General features: G+C 45.0%; 1 protein-coding gene across 3 annotated transcripts in view; it reads right to left on the bottom strand.

Annotated features, from left to right (window-relative positions):
- The window catches only part of LOC140907149 (sodium-dependent neutral amino acid transporter B(0)AT3-like), a 103,464-nt gene that overhangs the window by 67,479 nt on the left and 22,879 nt on the right, over positions 1 to 13,106 (bottom strand). The window contains exon 1 of one of the 3 annotated variants that reach the window (XM_073332438.1): positions 9,649 to 9,711. The exons of the other annotated variants lie outside the window; for them this stretch is intronic. The gene's annotated coding sequence lies outside the window, so the exon portion shown is untranslated. Of the gene's footprint in view, positions 1 to 9,648; positions 9,712 to 13,106 lie in introns of those variants that run through there. 3 annotated transcript variants of the gene reach the window in all.

Raw genomic sequence — 13,106 nt, 5'->3', positions numbered from 1 at the left:
GGGGAGGGAAGCACAAGATCTGAGAAGGTTCCAGGGAGAAGATTGGTTGAAGAGACTGGGATAGGGAGACTGGGACTCAGACAGGTAGACCAGCAGTGGAGACTGGGACTCACTAGATGTGGGAACCGGGACTGGTATGAGGATGCAAGGAGGAAGCTGGGGAGGCTTGGATGATGAGCTAGCGTGGGATGTGTGTAAGAAACAGAATGGGTACAGGCTGTAGGAGACCCAGAGAAAAGCGTCTGTGTCCACTCAGATATGCTCCCCTCCAGAGACTGGAATGGAAACCAAGATTCATGGGTCTCAACATTCCCCTACTGCTAGCAAATGTCAGAGAAGCCCCAGCTAGCAGTAGTAGGTTGCCATTTGAACAAATGGAATAATTGACAGAAAATGGCAGTGGGTCTAAAAGTTCCAGTCCTACTTGTGACCAAGGTTTGCATCAGTATGATTCCATACGATGGAATTTTCTTTTTTTTTTAAACTGTTAAATTACAAAAAAAAAACTGTAAAAAGAACATTATTAAGCTTGCAAAGATGTAAGCCAGTGGACTGAATGTGTTCTACTCTGCCATCTGTTGACAAACTGGGGGGAAAGCCCTCAGAAGAAGACTGTGTTTGCATAGACACACATACTTGCCTCTGATCAGCAAAGAGGCCTGCTTTGCCAAAGTGATCAATTTTCAATGTTGATCAAAAATTATAAGTTTTGGATTCAAGGGTAATAAAATGTTGTTATTATTGGCTGACTAAAAGGCAACAAACTATACTTAATATGCCCTAATGGAGGGGAGTCACCTGAAATCTAGCCTTGTTTGCTAGGTGTGGGGTATTGATGCCAAACCCATGTGAAAGACAGGGTTGGGGCGGGCAACAGGTGTTCCTGGTTGGTGCTGTTAGCTCATTTAAATGGTACTAGATGTCATGTGATTTTCCCCCACCCTGTCTTTAAAGAGAGAGGTGCTAGGATTCAATTGGGAGTTCTTGTTTCTTCTCAGTGATCGCTAGAGCTGAAATCTCTGATAAGCTGGTCTTGAGGCTGAGCCATAGTCCTGGTGTGGGGACAGTGTTGAAAACAGTGGTGAAAACAATGCAGGGGAGGTAATGGCAGCAACAGTTGTTGGGAAAGATATATATATATCAATATACATTGTGATTCATATATCCATGTAAGATGTCATTGAGGCCTGGTATGAATTATGCGTGCTTGACATGAATGCATGCATTGCAAGTTAGCAACTGAAGCAAGGACTTAAGGTCAGGGACTATTAGAACTCTTTGTGCAAACGCAATCTTATGTTTCGAGACAAATGCGGAAAATCATCAGAAAAGGAAATAACACCAGCTAGACTGATTATAAAATTGTATAAGAATTGGAGGAAATGGCACGCCTTGGATCATGGTGGCCCGCCCAAGATTGTCTCTTTGGAATTGTGCGGATAGAAGGCCTAGTAAACAAAGGCAAAAAACTGATGACCCAACAGAATGAACTAGAAATGGATGCCTATGATTTCTGCAAATTGGAGTCGTTTATTGATCCAGAGTCCCATGTGGATATAGATGTGGTTTTGCCAGCTCTCCACATCTCATGATTTTATCCTGATGGAAGGTACTTTGACTGGCCATCAGGATCATTCTGACCTTTGGACTCTGCTTTAGTATGTTTAGGGTGTGAATGTGGAGTGAGTAAGGTTTGTTTTGTAATCAATAAAGAGCATTTAGAGTATTATATACCAACACTGTGTCTAATATCTGCTTGCTCCCCATCCCGTAGGGAGACCTCTATTGTGGGTCTAACCCAATGAGGTTCCATGTTACCCAGTGAAATCACAAGCACTGGGCTAGATGGAGGAACCTTAGACTACTGCAGGTGGTGGCAGAGACGTTTACCAGCAGTAGCAGTGGTGAGCAGATGAGCAGAAGTTGGCATTGCTCAGGTACCACCTCAACACCCCCTGGACTCTGGAACTTCACTGACCTGGGACATCAAACCAGAGTGGGGTGCAACAGAGGGAAATGCAAGTTAAGGAAGTATGGGCTGGATGAATGCACTATAAGGTGGGTAGAAAGCTGGCTAGATTGTCGGGCTCAACGGGTAGTGATCAATGGCTCCATGTCTAGTTGGCAGCCGGTATCAAGTGGAGTGCCCCAAGGGTCGGTCCTGGGGCCGGTTTTGTTCAATATCTTCATAAATGATCTGGAGGATGGTGTGGATTGCACTCTCGGCAAATTTACGGATGATACTAAACTGGGAGGAGTGGTAGATACGCTGGAGGAGAGGGATAGGATACAGAAGGACCTAGACAAATTGGAGGATTGGGCCAAAAGAAATCTGATGAGGTTCAATAAGGATAAGTGCAGGGTCCTGCACTTAGGACAGAAGAACCCAATGCACCGCTACAGACTAGGGACCGAATGGCTAGGCAGAAGTTCTGTGGAAAAGGACCTAGGGGTGACAATGGACGAGAAGCTGGATATGAGTCAGCAGTGTGCCCTTGTTGCCAAGAAGGCCAATGGCATTTTGGGATGTATAAGTAGGGGCATAGCGAGCAGATCGAGGGACGTGATCGTTCCCCTCTATTCGACATTGGTGAGGCCTCATCTGGAGTACTGTGTCCAGTTTTGGGCCCCACACTACAAGAAGGATGTGGATAAATTGGAGAGAGTCCAGTGAAGGGCAACAAAAATGATTAGGGGTCTAGAACACATGGCTTATGAGGAGAGGCTGAGGGAACTGGGATTGTTTAGTCTGCAGAAGAGAAGAATGAGGGGGATTTGATAGCTGCTTTCAACTACCTGAGAGGTGGTTCCAGAGAGGATGGTTCTAGACTATTCTCAATGGTAGAAGAGGACAGAATGAGGAGTAATGGTCTCAAGTTGCAGTGGGGGAGGTTTAGATTGGATATTAGGAAAAACTTTTTCACTGAGAGGGTGGTGAAACACTGGAATGCGTTACCTAGGGAGGTGGTAGAATCTCCTTCCTTAGAGGTTTTTAAGGTCAGGCTTGACAAAGCCCTGGCTGGGATGATTTAACTGGGAATTGGTCCTGCTTCGAGCAGGGGGTTGGACTAGATGACCTTCTGGGGTCCTTGTTGAACTTCATCAGATTTCTTTTGGCCCAATCCTCCAATTTGTCTAGGTCCCTCTGTATCCTATCCCTACCCTCCAGTGTATCTACCACTCCTCCCAGTTTAGTGTCATCCGCAAACTTGCCCCACTGTTCCTGGAACTGCTGGAACAGGAACCCCACTGTTCCTGTCAACTGCTGGAAATGGCCCATCTTGATTATCACTACAAAATCTTTTCCCCCCGCCCCCGCTCTCCTGCTGGTAATAGCTCACCTTACCTGATCACTCTCATTACAGTGTGTATGATAACACCCATTGTTTCATGTTCTCTGTGTATATAAATCTCCCCACTGTATTTTCCACTGCATGCATCCGATGAGGTGAGCTGTAGCTCACGAAAGCTTATGCTCAAATAAATTTGTTCGTCTCTAGGGTGCCACAAGTACTCCTTTTTCTTTTTGCGGATACAGACTAACAATGCTGCTACTCTGAGACCCAAAGTCTGTATCCCACTGAGACTCCATCTCCTGACTGATCATGCTGGGGGCTCTGCCTGTCTCCCGCACTCAGAACCTTGAGCTACCACCATCACCTGGGAACTCCGACCATTTCAAGCTTCAGGGAGCAGTGAGATCCTTTTCTTTCTGTCTCTGTTTTCATAGAATCATAGAATATCAGGGTTGGAAGGGACCTCAGGAGGTCATCTAGTCCAACCCCCTGCTCAAAGCAGGACCAATCCCCAATTTTTGCCCCAGATCCCTAAATGGCCCCCTCAAGGATTGAACTCACAACCCTGGGTTTAGCAGGCCAATGCTCAAACCACTGAGCTATCCCTCCCCCATTCCTTTCTACTTCAGGTATTAACCTTTAATAATGTATGTTATGTTGGTTTAGGCGCTCCTTGTGTAGTTATCACTATTATCCAATAAATAACTTTTACAGTTAAGCTGGTTGCTTCTCTCTCTCTGAACTTTACTCTTTTGTGTTTTTAGCTTCCCCATTCACTCTGCAGCAACACTTCTTACTACAACACCTGAGGAAGCTTGTAGAAGAAAGGTGATATGGATGGTGAGCATTCAGCTGTTGTTACCTGCACAGGATGTGCTATGTTTGTCTTTCTTCCACAGGACAGAAGCGACTTTGTCTGTACAAAGTGCAAGCTGGTCTCCATATTGAAGAGAAGGTTCAAGGTCTGGAAAAACAAGTATCGACCCTGTGTTGCATAAGAGAAACTGAAGATTTCCTGGACAGACATTAGGATATGCTTCTATGGACACAACATTCTGAAGATTCAGAGCAGGCTGCTCAGCGGGGATAGAAGGATGGTGCAGAAATTTGGCAGCATGTGACCTCCAGAAGAAGAAAGGGGAGCATCCATGTACCAGTAATGCAGATACAGGTAAGCAACCATTTTCATGTTCTCTCCACAGGTACTAATGCGGAAAGTGGACTAGATGATACATCTGAGAGAAGGGAACACAGGGAGACTCCACCGATTGGAAGGCGTAAGATGCACTGTCCTAGGGATGGGGATTCCACAACTGTCGCTCCCAAGAGAAGGAGGCGGGTGGTGGGGGTCAGGGACTCCCTCCTCAGGGGGACTGAGTCGTCTATCTGCCACCCCAACCAGGAAAACCGAGAAGTCTGCTTCTTGCTAAGAGCTAGGATTCATGATGTGACGGAGAGACTGCTGAGACTCATCAAGCCCTCGGATTGCTACCCCTTCCTGCTTCTCCACGTGGGCACCAATGATACTGCCAAGAATGACCTTGAGTGGACCACTGCAGACTACGTGACTCTGGGAAGAAGGATACAGGAGTTTGAGGTGCAAGTGGTGGTCTTGTCCATCCTCCCTGTGGAAGGAGAAGGCCTGGGTAGAGATCGTCGAATCATGGACATCAATGAATGGCTACACAGGTAGTGTCGGAGAGAAGGCTTTGGATTCTTTGACCATGGGATGGTGTTCCAAGAAGGAGAAGTGCTAGGCAGAGACGGGCTCCACCTAACAAAGAGAGGGAAGAGCATCTTCACAAGCAGGCTGGCTAATCTAGTGAGGAGGGCTTTAAACTAGGTTCAGTGGGGGAAGTACACCGAAGCCTTGGGGTAAGTGGGATACTGGGAGGAAGCATGAGCAGGAGAGTATGAGAAGGGAGGGCTTCTGCCTCATACTGAGAAAGCGGGACAATCAGCGAGTTCTCTTAAGTGCCTATATACAAATGCAAGAAGCCTGGGAAACAAGCAGGGAGAACTGGAAATCCTGGCACAGTCAAGGAATTATGATGTGATTGGGATAACAGAGACTTGGTGGGATAACTCACATGACTGGAGTCCTGTCCTGGATGGATATAAACTGTTCAGGAAGGACAGGCAGGGCAGAAAAGGTGCGGGAGTTGCATTGTATGTAAGAGAGCAGTATGACTGCTCAAAGCTCTGGCATGAAACTGCAGAAAACCTGAGAGTCTCTGGATTAAGTTTAGACGTGTGAGCAACAAGGGTGATGTCATGGTGGGAGTCTGCTATAGACCACCAGACCAGGGGGATGAGGTGGACGAGGCTTTCTTCCAGCAACTAACAGAAGTTACTAGATCGCAGGCCCTGGTTCTCATGGGAGACTTCACCCTGATATCTGCTGGGAGAGCAATACAGCAGTGCACAGACAATCCAGGAAGTTTTTGGAAAGTGCAGGAGACAAATTGTCTGGTGCAAGTGCTGAAGGAACCAACTAGAGGCAGAGCTCTTCTTGACCTGCTGCTCACAAACTGGGAAGAATTAGTAGGGGAAGCAAAAGTGGATGGGAACCTGGGAGGCAGTGACCATGAAATAGTTGAGTTCAGGATCCTGACAAAAGGAAGAAAGGAGAGCAGCAGAATATGGACCCTGGACTTCAGAAAAGCAGACTTTGACTCCCTCAGGGAACTGATGGGCAGGATCCCCTGGGAGAATAACATGAGGGGGAAAGGAGTCCAGGAGAGCTGGATGTATTTTAAAGAATCTTCATTGAGGTTACAGGGACAAACCATCCCGATCACATCCCTAGAAAAGAATAGTAAATATGGCAGGCAACCAGCTTGTCATAACAGTGAAATCCTTGCTGATCTTAAACACAAAAAAGAAGCTTACAAGAAGTGGAAGATTGGACAAATGACCAGAGGGGAGTATAAAAATGTTGCTCAGGCATACAGGAGTGAAATCAGGAAGGCCAAATCACACTTGGAGTTGCAGCTAGCAAGAGACGTTAAGAGTAATGAGAAGGATTTCTTCAGGTATGTTAGCAACAAGAAGTCAAGGAAAATGTGGGCCCTTTACTGAATGAGGGAGGCAACCTAGTGACAGAGGATGTGGCAAAAGCTAACGTACTCAATGCTTTTTTTGCCTCTGTCTTCACAAACAAGGTCAGCTCCCAGACTGCTGTAAGGCTAATGTAGTGCCAATCTTTAAAAAAGGGAAGAAGGAGGATCCTGGGAACTACAGGCCAGTCAGCCTCACCTCAGTCCCCGGAAAAATCATGGAGCATATCCTCAAGGAATCAATCCTGAAGCACTTACATGAGAGGAAAGTGATCAGGAACAGTCAGCATGGATTCACCAAGGGAAGGTCATGCCTGACTAATCTAATCACCTTCTATGATGAGATTACTGGTCCTGTGGATGAAGGGAAAGCAGTGGATGTATTGTTTCTTGACTTTAGCAAAGCTTTTGACACGGTCTCCCACAGTATTCTTGCCAGCAAGTTAAAGAAGTATGGACTGGATGAATGGACTATAAAGTGGATAGAAGGCTGGCTATATAGTCGGGCTCAGTGGGTAGTGATGAATGGCTCCATGTCTAGTTGGCAGCTGGTATCAAGCGGAGTGCCCCAAGGGTTGGTTTTGTTCAATATCTTCATGAATGATCTGGTGGATGGTGTGGATTGCACCCTCAGGAAGTTTGCAGATGACACTAAACTGGGAGGAGAGGTAGATAGGATACAGAGGGACCTAGAGAAATGAGAGGATTGGGGCAAAAGAAATCTGATGAGGTTCAGCAAGGACAAGTGCAGAGTCCTGCACTTAGGACGGAAAAATCCCATGCACCGCTACAGGCTAGGCAGCAGTTCTGCAGAAAAGGACCTAGGGGATACAGTGGACCAGAAGCTGGATATGAGTCAACAGTGTGCCCTTGTTTCCAAGAAGGCCAATGGCATTTTGGGATGTATAATTAGGGGCATTGCCAGCAGATCGAGGGATGTGATCGTTCCCCTCTATTCGACATTGGTGAGGCCTCATCTGGAGTACTGTGTCCAGTTTTGGGCACCACACCACAAGAAGGATGTGGAAAAATTGGAAAGAGTCCAGCGGAGGGCAACAAAAATGATTAGGGGGCTGGAACATATGATTTATGAGGAGAGGCTGAGGGAACTGGGATTGTTTAGTCTGCGGAAGAGAAGAATGAGGGGTATTTGATAGCTACTTTCAACTACCTGAAAGGTGGATCCAAAGAGGATGGATCTAGACTGTTCTCAGTGGTAGCAGATGACAGAACAAGGAGTAATGGTCTCAAGTTGCAGTGGGGGAGATTTGGGTTGGATATTAGGAAAACCTTTTTCACAAGGATGGTGGTGAAACACTGGAATGCATTACCTAGGGAGGTGCTGGAATCTCCTTCCTTAAAGGTTTTTAAGGTCAGGCTTTGCAAAGCCCTGGCTGGGCTGATTTAGTTGGGGATTGGTCCTGCTTTGAGCAGGGGGTTGGACTAGATGACCTCCTGAGGTCCCTTCCAACTCTGATAGTCTATGATTCTGTGATTGGGAGGGGTCTTGAAGAAGGGAGAAGTAGAGCTCCATCTGAAAACACACGTGACAGAAGCAGTTGGTGGATGTGATTGCAGGGCCATTGGCTATTATCTTTGAAAACTCATGGTGATCAGGGGATATGATTTATCTCGGACAACTGATTAAAAAATCCCTGACAACATTGATAAAATTATAGAAACACCCCCCCCCTCGAAGAGTAACCCTAATAAATGAGCATACCCCAAAGTAATGGCAAATCTGGTGACACCCCATCTCTCCAGGGCAGCATTCTTCTACCTTCATTATGAGACATTCTTTATTTTCCTGCAATCCCCTGTCTCATTCACTACTCACTTTCCGGGATCTGACTGGCTGTGGAGGTGGACAGGACTGTTCCGTTGCTTTTTCCTTTGGAAAGGGCACTGGTGCTCAACCAGCTGGTCCTGTCCATGCTCTCACACTGGTTCAACACCCTAAGCCTGCCCTCAGAAACTCTGGCTAGTCTCCAGAAGATCCTGGAGCTTTTCTGGCTAGGACTGCACTTAAAGAACATAATCTGTTTAATTTATCAAAACTAAGACTGAAAGGTGACTTGATTTGTATATGTACATTCACAGGGAGAAAATAACATCTATGAAAGTCATCTTTAATCTAGTGGAGAAAGGCAAAACAGTGAATGGAAACTAAATACAGACAAATTCAAATTAAAAATCAAGGCCAATTTTTTTTAACAGTGAGAGTGAGTGAAGATTGGAACAAACTACCAACAAAGTGGTAGATTCTCCATCTCTTGGAGTCTTCAGATTCAGACTGGGTGCCTTTAATCAAATTCAAGTTACTGGGCTCAATACAGGGGTAATGGTGAAATGTAATGGACTGTGATAAACAGACTTGGTTATCTAATTGTTCCTGCTGGCCTTAAATTTTCTATGAATATACACTTACATGCACTATAGCCAGATACGTGTACAGTGGGATTTAATTTCTTCCAATTTTATGCACACATACCTAACCTGTTGCTTCCTTAGGCAAAAGGTCAGGGGTGAAAGTAAAATACAGCTCTTACCGATACAGGTCCCACTCTTTCCCTCCGGAAGGGGAGGGGCCTCAGGCAGAAGGGGCGAGGCCAGGGCTGGAAGTAAGTTACATTTCTTACCCGTACAATCCAAACACAAGCAACCCACCTCTCCTATATACTTCATGGATCCCTCCCATTGTGTGACTTAGCTATAGAAAATAAAGCTACTATTACTACTACCAGTATGGTCTGTAATAAAACTTTACTATTGGAATAAGCCAGAAAACTCACTGTCACATATTTCTCCTTGTCCTCCCTCCTCCTCCTCCTCCAGCCAGGCTGCTGATGGGGCTACGCTCTCCGTTCCCCAGACCCCCACGCTCAGCAGGGGCTGCAGGGGCTCCCCTCTAGCTTGGAGCAGGGAGCAGTGGGATTGGCTGAGGGAGAAGCCTCCCCAGGTAGCCTGCTGTCTGCATAAGAATAGCTTAAATTTAGCTAAAAGAAAAGGAGTACTTGTGGCACCTTAGAGACTAACCAATTTGCCACAAGTACTCCTTTTCTTTTTGCGAATACAGACTAACACGGCTGTTACTCTGAAACCTTTAAATTTAGCTGTTCACTCTGCAGATTCAGGGCTATTTCTGGCTTCCTTGTTAATTTCACTCAGGGTTGTTGCTGGCAGCGGGGGAAGGGGCGTTGTGTGAGACCAAGGCAGGGGCAGAATACAATAGCCATTTTACTGCACAGCTTAAATCTAGAGCTAATAAAAGCCAGTGGAAGGGGAAAACTCACTGTCACATTGGTTTCTCTCTCCCTCCTCCTCCAGCCAGGCTGCCTGACTCGGCTAGGCTCCCTGTTTCCACGATTCCCCCCCCCCCCCAGCAGAGGCTGCAGCGGCTCCCCTCTATCTTGTAGCAGGAAACAGGGGGACTGGCTGAGGGAAAAGCCTCCCCAGGATGCCTGCTGTCTGCATAAGAACAGTTTAAATTTAGCTGTTCACTCTGTGGTCTGAACTGGGGAATTAGGGGCTATTTCTGGCTTTCTTGTTAATTTCACTCAAGGTTGTTGGGGCAGGGGGTACCAAAGCCTGGGCAGTTCTTTTCTACCCCCTGGATGAGGCGATCTTCAATAATATAATACACAAAAATACAATCAAAATCAGGAACCATTTCCAAGTTCAACTCTATCCCATTATCTCCCCAGCAGAAATTCATGGTTGTGACGTCCAAACTGCTTGCAGATCCTCTTTGAAATATTACTGTTAAAAAAAAAAAACATGGAGAACATGGTGGGAAGATGTGTTCTGATGATCGGGGTTTATTTTGGGTAAAGCAATTTTGATTAAAAAAAAAACAACTAAAGATTCACAGGGAAAGCAAATAGCCCCATAGACAAAACCACAAAGGGACTGGAGGGGAAAACTGGATATTCAGGGAAATTATTGTGCCTCCTTTGAAAGAAATAATAGTTTTCATTCTACCCTCTCTATATATTGAATTAAACACCTGAAATGTGCTTAGGACATAGGGGCTCAGATCTCTTTTTTTTTTTGTAGGTGTCTGTGTCCTGCAGAGTGGGAGACTGAAATTGACAAAACTTTCTCTAAGTATTTTGTATATTTCATGGCAGCTCTTCTAGTTGTCCTTCATTCACCCGTCTTCCCCTACTAATAGCCACATATTGGTGTGCCCCCTGCACCCTTGCAGCTCAGGAACTTCTGCTTAATGTGTGCTGCTTAATGGCATCTTGCCCCTGGGGGGCTGTTGGTCCGATTCCTACACTGAAGAGCTATCTTTTCCGAGAGATCCATCCATACTGGACATATATATTTAGAACATACTTGGAATAAGAGTAGATTTAGATCTGTCAAGGAAGACAAGAAGATTTTGTTTTCACAAGAAGACATTCATGTGGCTGTTCCAAAGTTAGCTTTTGAGTGCCATACCGCCACATGGTAATTGCGCGGGCTTGCTTCTTATTGGTCAACAGCTGGAGGACAGTAAGTGGGGGAAATAATGCCGCCTAAGAAGATACACTTTCAACCGACCCTAACAGGTATGTTTAAAAGTAAAAGTGAGGAAATGGGGGATTGTCAGTCAAAAAGAACAGCAACAAATGAAGAAGCTGTAACTAGTCATCCACAGGGAAAAAATACTGACACTTTTACACCTTTGTCATGTGGTGAGCTGCAGCCACCACAAAGAAAGGAGACAAATGAAACTGCTGAATTGCCCTGTAAAAAAGCTGATACTCCACCACCATACCCTGCTGTGTGGTCAAAAATTCAATTTGAGGAGTTCAAAAAGAAAAACTACTGGCTTTTTGCTTCGGCGGTAAACTTGGGTGCACAGTATGTCATGACGTTTCAGATTTGAAGCTCCATTCTGCAAGAGGGGCTAACATCTCTCCAAAGTGGGCCTCTTGTGAAATATCTTCATATGGAAAGAATAAAGAGACAGAGCTGTCTTCCCTTCACAAAAAAATAAATGAACATAAGAAATCTGCAGTTCACCTGGAGGCTGAAAAAATTCAAGCCATGGCTAAAAAAGAAACTCTTCTTAATCTGAAAGCTAAAAGTGAAGAAGAGCACTACTGCTCATGTATTCCAAACAGCCTACTACATTGCCAAAACAAATCAACCCCTCAGTGACCACGAGATCCTTATTGATCTACAGCAAATCAACGGAATTGAAATGGGGCATTTGTTGCATAGTAGAACAGTTTGTGTAGACATAATCAATCATATAGCCACTGAAATGAAAAAGAGAATTGTCAACAAAATCATCAACAGTAAGGCAAAAATTACAGTATTTGTCGATGAATCAACTACTCTTGCTGGAAACTCGACTCTCATCATTTTTTTCAAAGCCCATATAGATGGAATTATGAGGCCTCTTACATTTCCTCTGGACTTGTTAGAGCAGCAAAGCACAACAGTAGCAGCCATTAAAGGGGAAATTTTGAAATGCTTGCTGCGTTGTGGGTTCACTAAAGAACTGTTATTGGAAGAGGTGATCAGCTTCTGTAGTGATGGCGCAAATGTGATGTTAGGAGTCAAAGCTGGTGTTGGAAAACTACTACAAATGGACTTTCCTAATGTGCTATTATGGCATTGTCTCAACCATAGACTGGAACTTGCTGTTGATGAAGCTTAAGAAGTCACCGGAGGTAGAAATGACTGTAAGGCCTTTTGGGATGCATTATATTCCTTGTACAGTCAATCACCAGAAAGCTCTTGTGAACTGAGTGCTCATGCCAATGAATTACCCATTGTACTTAAAAAAATCGGCAAAATATTCAATTTAAGGTGGGTGGTGTCAACATGGAGAGCAGTCAATGCAGTGTGGCAAACATACCCTGCTTTGGCAAAACACTTTGAGACGGCCTCACAAGACCTGTCAAGAGTCGGAAGCGAACGTATTACATTTTAAGGACTACACTCAAAGCTGTGTTCTGTAAATTTCACCAGAAACCTTTAGTTAATGCTGCATGTGCTGACAGAACTGAAGAACTTGTACAAGATGTTACAAGACCGAGACATGACCATTCCAAAAGCAGACAATCTAATGCAAATATACATCAAGAGAATCGAAAACCTAAAAACAGACCCAGGAATTCACTCTGAAGAAGCTCAGAAGGCTGAACAATCCATGATGTTCAAAAACAGCAGATTAAACGGTGCTGGAAAAAGCCCCAGAATCAACTCGTCTCAATTCATTCAAGCAGTCATTGACAACGTGAGGACAAAACTCTTCACAACTGCCTCAAACAAAGCCAATCAAAGCACACATGAAGAAAGGGCTCCCAATTATAAGGACTTAATTAACAATTTGTCAATTTTGAATCCTGAAAAATGGCACGAGAATCCAGAGAATCCCTACTTTGGAGAAAAGGAAATAAGAGCACTGGCTGATCAACTGAGAATCAATCAACAAGAAACACACTTGGGATTTGTTGAATTGAAGGCTTCTGGAGGAAAAAACATTCCTGGTAAACTTAAAAAACTCGTCCCTGCAGTGTACACCCTTGCTGCAAGCAACGCTGACTGCGAAAGAGGATTCAGTGCGATGAACAACATCATTACAGTGAAACAGACTGTACTTACCACTCGTCATGTGGCGGACTTGCTATTCATTTCATGTGTGGGACCTCCTTATACTTAGGGGAATGCCATATGTGAAATTGTGGCTTGCAAAGGGCAGACGTGCACCACATTCATCTCGAGGCATGGCACGACAACAGAGAGAGCA

The sequence above is a fragment of the Lepidochelys kempii genome, chromosome 2 (genome assembly GCF_965140265.1).
Source record: "Lepidochelys kempii isolate rLepKem1 chromosome 2, rLepKem1.hap2, whole genome shotgun sequence".
Lineage (NCBI taxonomy): Eukaryota > Metazoa > Chordata > Testudines > Cheloniidae > Lepidochelys > Lepidochelys kempii.
The sequence above is the reverse complement of the archived record's forward strand: the minus strand, read 5'-3'. Positions and strand labels throughout refer to the sequence as shown.